General features: G+C 31.7%; 1 pseudogene; it reads left to right on the forward strand.

Annotated features, from left to right (window-relative positions):
• Positions 1-458: 458 nt before the first annotated feature.
• Positions 459-4,441, forward strand: LOC113856211 (annotated as a pseudogene).
• The last annotated feature ends 3,124 nt before the right edge of the window (positions 4,442-7,565 follow it).

The following is a 7,565-nucleotide window of genomic DNA, read 5'->3' on the forward strand; positions in this document are numbered from 1 at the left end:
TCCAGTTAATTACTTCGTAAATTTATGTATAAAAAAATGTGCAGCAGCAGGCGGTATTTCTCATGAATGTCAACCACAAAGCACACCTACCTTCTGGATGAAGGACTACAATGCATTTATTAAATCTAAAAATGTTAATGATTGAAAGGGCTGAAAAATAATGATAAACTTATAATAACAGGTAAATTGCTTGATTTACTAAAATATCACATGATAAAGAGGAAAAATATTGAGATAAAGTTGCTTCCTTGGAAGACTTTCTTTCTACCCAGTCAATGGGTGGCCTGTGATGAGAACCAATCAACAGCACTTCATAAATTTGATGAAAAGGGAGGAATTTCTGTTCTTAATTATGATATAATTATTATTATTTATGTATAGTTTTTGGGATATGCTTTGATCTTCATGTTGTTTATCATGGCTTAGTAGAACATTGTAGCATTTGCGTTGATTACATCATGGCACAGACAACACTACATTGTTCATCTTCCTTCACCTGTGATTGGACTTACGATGTCTTCCTTAACTTTCGAGGAGAGGATACCCGCAACAACTTCACTGGTAATCTCTACAATTCACTGTCCCAAAAGGGTATCGAAACCTTCATTGATGATGAAGGGCTTAACAAAGGAGAAGAAATCACACCTTCCCTTCTCCAAGCCATTGAAGAATCTAGGATTCTCATTTCGATTTTCTCTGAGAATTATGCATCCTCAACATTCTGTTTGGATGAACTTGTCAAGATCCTTGCGTGCTCCAAGGCACAAGGACGCTCTTTCATGCCAATTTTTTATGAGGTGAATCCATCACAAGTTCGGCATCAAAGTGGGTCTTATGCTGAAGCTATGGCCAAACACGAGGAGAGGTTCCAAGATCAGAAGGACAAGGTGCAAAAATGGAGAGAAGCTTTATCTCAAGCTGCTAACGTCTCTGGTTGGCATTTCGAACCTGGGTATCCACATTTCCCCTTAATGTTATTAATATTACCTTTTCTTTTTTGTTAATTTGTCCTGTGTATTATAAGTTTGAAAATTCTTATACTTAATCTAAGTAACTTACTTATTCGTGAGAAGATTTTAATCTGTTTTTGTACATGTACACATAATAAAAAAAATTAATCAATAATAATATTGTTGTATAATTGTAGTTATTAATATATTGAATACACATCAGAACAATTATAGTGTCTTTTTTCCATGGAGATATACTAGTTATACACTTTCTAGCCTATAGTTATAAAGTTTATTAAAGATCACAAAAATAATCTAAATATCCCATTTTTAATTTAATAATTCTAACTTTTAATTTATGATTTTTTTCATAATTTTATATATTTTTAATAAATTTTAACAAATAATTGAAAATATATTAAAAATAGTGTGCTAAAAATTGTGATGGTAACAATCTTGACGAAAGAAAACCTACTGAACAGAGACAATATGGTTTGCATATGAATAGTTTTGATTGATGTGATTGAACTAAACAACACTAATGCGGTATTTTCAATTCGCATGTACTTCTCTAATGTGCAGGTCACAACCAGAATATAAATTTATTGCGAATATCATTAAAGAGGTGTCTAAAATAATCAATCATACACCTTTATATGTTGCTGAGAACCTAGTTGGGTTGGATACTCCATTGCTAGAAGTGACATCTCTCCTAGAACTTGGTTCTGATGATAGAGTCAACATAGTAGGCATTTATGGAATAGGAGGAGTAGGTAAATCAACAATTGCCCGTGCTGTATATAACAAAATTGCTGATCAATTTGAAGGTGCGTGTTTTCTTGCTGACCTAAGAAAAAAAGCAATTAATCATGATCTTGCACAACTTCAAGAAATACTACTTTCTGATTTACTTGGAGAGGAAGATATCAAAGTGAGAGATGTTAACAGAGGAATCTCAATGATAAAAAGGAGGCTTCATAGAAAGAAAGTCCTTCTGATTCTTGATGATGTTGACAAATTGAAGCAGTTACAGGTTCTTGTAGGAGGACATGATTGGTTTGGGCTTGGTAGCAAGATCATAATCACAACAAGAGACAAGCATTTGCTAAATACTCATGGAATTATGAAATGGTACGAGGTTAAACAGTTAAATGATGAAAAAGCTCTTGAATTGTTTAGTTGGCATGCCTTTAAAAGGAACAAAATTGATCCAAGTTATGCAGATATTTCAAAACGTGCAATTTCTTATGTTCATGGCCTTCCTTTGGCTTTGGAGGTGATAGGTTCTCACTTGTTTGGCAAAAGTTTAGCTATATGGAAATCTGCATTAGACAAATATGAAAGAATTCTTCATAAAGATATCTATGAAATACTTGAAGTTAGTTATAAGGATTTGGAAGAAGATGAGAAAGAAATTTTTCTAGACATTGCTTGTTTCTTTAATTCTTACGAAATTTCCCATATCAAAGAAATGCTATATATACGTGGTTTTCATGTGGAAAACGGTATTCAAGTGTTGATTGACAAATCTCTCATAAAGATTGATTGCAATCATTGTATTGTAATGCATGACTTGATTCAAGACATGGGCAGAGAAATTGTGAGGCGGGAATCAACATCTGAGCCTGGCAAACGCAGTAGAGTATGGTTTTATGAGGATGTTGTTCATGTTTTGGAAAAAAACACGGTATGTTAGAACTTAGAAACATCTCCACGTTATTATTACTCATTTCTTTCCTTTGTATGCGTGTTTTGATTAATACGCATTAAATTTCTTGAAATTGATACGTTCTGTTTAAATTGATTTGGATTTGAAAGGGAACAGATACAATTGAAGTCATAATGGTTATCTTATAAAAAGACAAAGAAGTACAGTGGAGTGGAAAAGCATTTAAGAAGATGAAAAACCTGCAAATTCTTATAATTGGAAATGTAAGCTTTTCTGAAGGCCCTCAGAATCTACCAAATAGTTTGAGAGTGTTAGACTGGAGTGGATATCCATCACCATCTTTACCACATGACTTTAAGCCCAAAAATCTTGCAATACTTAGCTTGCCTGAAAGTTGCTTTAAATCTTTCAAATCAGACAAGGTATGTATGATTAGTAATTTTTCCTTTTTTTCCTTTAACATGTTTTGTTGGCCTAACAATGATATATATAGTTTGACATCTCATTATTTGAGTCGTTTGTAGGTGTTTGAGTTGTTGAGCTTTATGGATTTTGAAGGTTGCAGTTTCTTAACTGAACTACCTAGCTTATCTGCAATGCCTAATTTGGGGGCACTTTGTCTTGATAATTGCATTAATTTAGTTAGAATTGATGCTTCAGTTGGATTTCTTCAAAGACTAGTGCTATTGAGTGCTCAAGGATGCATCCAACTAGAATGTTTGGCACCATGCATCAACTTGTCTTCTCTAGAGACTCTAGATTTGAGAGGTTGTTCACGTCTTAAGAGCTTTCCTGGAGTATTGGAAGTGATGGAGAATGTAAGAGATGTTTATTTAGATAAAACTTGCATAGATAAATTGCCAATTTCAATCGGAAATCTTGTTGCTCTGCAACGATTATTCTTGAGGGAGTGCCAAAGGTTGAACCAACTACCAAATAGTATTCATCTGTTGCCTAAACTTGAGATAGTAACAAGTTATGGTTCTAGGGGATTTCGATTTTCTAAAGATATAGAAAAAGTAGGCTCAAAAGTATTTCCAAATATCATACTTGTCTACAATGAAGGTAGGGGATTATTCCTTGATGCATGTATTAACATAAACCCCAATAATATGCTACAACTATGTAAACCTTCTTGGAATCCCTATGGGCTTGGGAGTGGTGATTTTGCATTTGTGTTCAACGGAATTCTAGAAGGTAGAGTACATTGGTACAAGCTAGAAAGCAAGGAATCATCAATGTGTTTTTGGTTCCGAAAGAAATTCCCCAAGATAGGTCTATGTTGTGCTGGAGAACCCATGTATAAAGGCAATATGATGTTGGATTTCAAGATTAGTGTACTAATCAATGGCACTACGCAATTTATTTCTTCATGTAACTACATATTTTCGACGCAAAGAATGAAGGATCAAATGCTTTTATGTGATCTACAATGCAAAGAGGATAGAACGTTCTTAGAGCTTGAATGGAATCAAGTAGAAATTTTATGTGAGTTAAAATACCCCATGCCATGTGACTTGGAAAGGGTAATGCGCACCCAAGATGATACCTCAATTGGGATGCTAAAGTGGTCCCTCATTTATGTCTATGAAGAAAGTGAGGAGAATATCAAATTTCTGTCTCCCTTTGAAGAAAATCAAGAGGTTCATCGAAGAAAACAAACACTACTTGGCTTTCACACCTTGCTTGAGCGTCATGGATTGAAATGGTTTGGTTTTTGAAATGAAAAAAACAAATTGGCTCTTTGGACATGTCCTGAACCAGGACCATCAAGCCAATGATGTAGCTACATTTAGGTGGCATATCCAGTTTAAGAATCATCTACTACCTCTAGTTGAGCCAAGTTTCCAAAACAAAATTGTTTTTTATTTTGTTGTTCCAGATTTTTGTAGCCATTTTCATCGAGTGATTCAATACTCGAGATGATTTTATGTTTTATTTATTATTTATTTTTATATTAATTAACACACGTTTGTCGAGATTAATCTTTTGCCATATAAAAGTAATAAAAGGAATATCAATATGTATACATGACAGATCTTTGGTCACACAATGATTTGGTGATTATGGTTGATAGAATTGGCGCTTGATCACAGGATGTATTGGTTCAACATTGAAGCACTTGTGTTGAAAATTTGAATCAGTAACTATTATTATTGTTTATTTTTATTTTATGAGTTTCAATTATAGAAATTATGAGTGTTAATAGGCTATTATATGTTCATGGATAATTTTATTTGTGATTAATTTCTAGATTAATGAGTAGAATTATAGTCAATTTTGAGTTATGACTTTCTAGATTGTTAGTATGAATAAAAATGTAAGTTTCAACTTTCAATTTTATAACTTTTTACATTTTTTTAGTTCCAACAATTGGTATTAGAACTTTATTTCTTCTTGAAACACTTAGTAAAGTTGAAAGTTCCACCAAATACTTAAACATTTACATTAAAAATTGAAAATGCAATCTCATAACCCAGTCATTACATTGTCACTTTTTTAGAGTGAAAATTATCACCAATGATTAATTAGAATGAAGGATTCTTTTTATGCAAGTGATGTATGGGAAGTTGTTGAGGAAGATTATGAGGTTGGACTGTTACTAGAGTATCCAATGCTTAATTAAATTAGGTTTCATAAGAAAAGAAAATATCAAAGGCCATCTTGGATTTTCTCAAGAAGAAGTTATAAGAAAATTAGAATATTAAAAGGATAAAGTGCTGAATTTGATTAAGAAGTTTGAGATGTAGCATATGAAAGGGTTAGAAATAGTGAAAGAATATTATGATAGACTTCTAAGCATTGTCAACAAAGTGAGTTTGTAAATGTGAGAATTGTTCAAAAAATTCTCATGACTATTCTTGAGAAGTTTGAATCCACTATTTTCTCTTTAAAAAATTCAAACAATTTGTCAATTATTACTTTGACAAAATTGTTATATAAGCTTGCCAAGTACAAGAACAAAGGAGACTTATGAGGAAAGAAGGCTTGATTAAAATTGCATTATAGGCCAAATTGAAGCCCAGTCATTGCTGTCAAAGAAAGAAAAAGAAGGTTCAAGGGAGCAACTTTGAGCACAGAGAGAGTTTTAACAAAGACAATAAATGAGAAGATGAGAAGCCAAATCATTCTCTTTGTCAGCATTGTGGAAAGAGAAATCATCCTTCCTTCGGATGTTGGAAGAAGCCTAATGTACGCTACAACAAATGCAATCAATTTGGTCATATTGTAAAATTTACAAGAACAAAAAATAACTTCAAATTGAGACTTAAGTGGTTGATCAATAAGAATATGAGAATTTATTATAGCAACCTGTTTTTGCACTATCAATAATGGTTAAAGTTTGTTAATTGATAGTGAATGCATGCATCATATGACCTATGATGAAGAATTGTTCAAAGAGTGAGATTAGACAACTGTTTCAAAAGTAAGACTTGACAATGGAGAATGCATAATTGTGAAAAGGAAAGACATTGTTGCAATTAAAAGCTTCTCAAATATAAAAATAATTACTGATTTGCTTTATCTATTTGATATTAATAAAAATTTGTTGAGTGTTGGCATGTTGCTTGAACAAGGCTACAAAGTCTTGTTTGAAGATAAAATGTGTTTGATCAAAGATGCAAGTTCAAGATTTGTTGAAGGTCAAAATGAACGAAAAAACTTCTCTTTAGATTTAATGGAATAACTGCAAGTTGTTGTTTCAAACTTGGTTAATGTCACTAAACTTTGACACAAGAGAATAAGTCATTTTAACCATGTTGCATTAGTAAACATGAAGAAGCACAACATTGTCAAAAGTTTGTCATTATTAGAAGATCACTTAAGTAGTTATAGTACATGTTAATATGGAAGCAAACATATTGCCATTTTCACAAGCGAGTTGGAAAGCTTCATAAAATCTATAGTTAATTCACATAGATCTTAGAAGACCTTAACCTGAATTGCTTTTAAAAGGGAATAGATATTATATTGTCTTTATTGATGATTTTACAAAGATGTGTTGGATTTACTTTTTGATATTAAAGTCTAAAGTGTCAAGAGTGTTTAGGAGGTTTGAGACTTAGGTTGAAAATCAATATGGCTGTAAAGTTCATATTCTAATGTTTGATAATGGACAATAGTATACCTTAGAGCAATTTAATTCTTTCTATGAAGAGGTTAGGATCAAACACCAATTTAATACTCTTTATACTCCACAACAAAATGAAATGAGTGAAATAAGAATAAAATAATAATGGAGATGACTAGATGCATGATGCATAAGAAAGAACTTTCAATAAAAGTTATGGGCTGAAAATTTTACGATAGTGTTTCTATTAAACATGCTTCCTACAAAAGTAGTACAAGGAAGTCCTTATGAAGCATGGTATGACTATAAATTCAAAACTTCAAAGAAATGTATTTGTTTTACTTATGTGTCAAAGGTGAAAGCTTTGCAAGAGGATGATATAGAAAAAAGCTAATAAGATTGATTTTAGAAGTATCGTCGGCTATCTCCTTTATCTTATATCAACGAGACCTGATATTTGGTAAGTTGCAAGTGTTCTTTCTAGATTTTTACATTATACAAGTGAAATGTATTTTCAAACTACTAAACATGTATTGAGATATGTTAAAAGAATTTATCATTATGGAGTTTGGTTGAAGAATTTATAGTATATTTGATTATTGTTTTGAAAACAGTTTTTTATTTTTTAAAAAAAATTTTAATAATTTTTTTTACTAATTTTCTTTTTAAAAGCAGAAGAGTGTTTTTAAAACAGTAATCTAATTTCTCTTAATCTCCATGGGTTATCTATAGTGATTAAGGGTGATTCATTGGATGATATGAAAACACTTTTAGTTATTATTTTACGTTTGACTTTGAAGTATTTTTTTGGCCTTTAAAAAATATTATGATACAACAAACTACTGAAATAGAGTTTATAGTTGCTAATGTAGCT

Source organism: Abrus precatorius, unplaced genomic scaffold (assembly GCF_003935025.1).
Source record: "Abrus precatorius isolate BTA unplaced genomic scaffold, Abrus_2018 Scaffold1, whole genome shotgun sequence".
In the NCBI taxonomy this organism is placed as follows: domain Eukaryota; kingdom Viridiplantae; phylum Streptophyta; class Magnoliopsida; order Fabales; family Fabaceae; genus Abrus; species Abrus precatorius.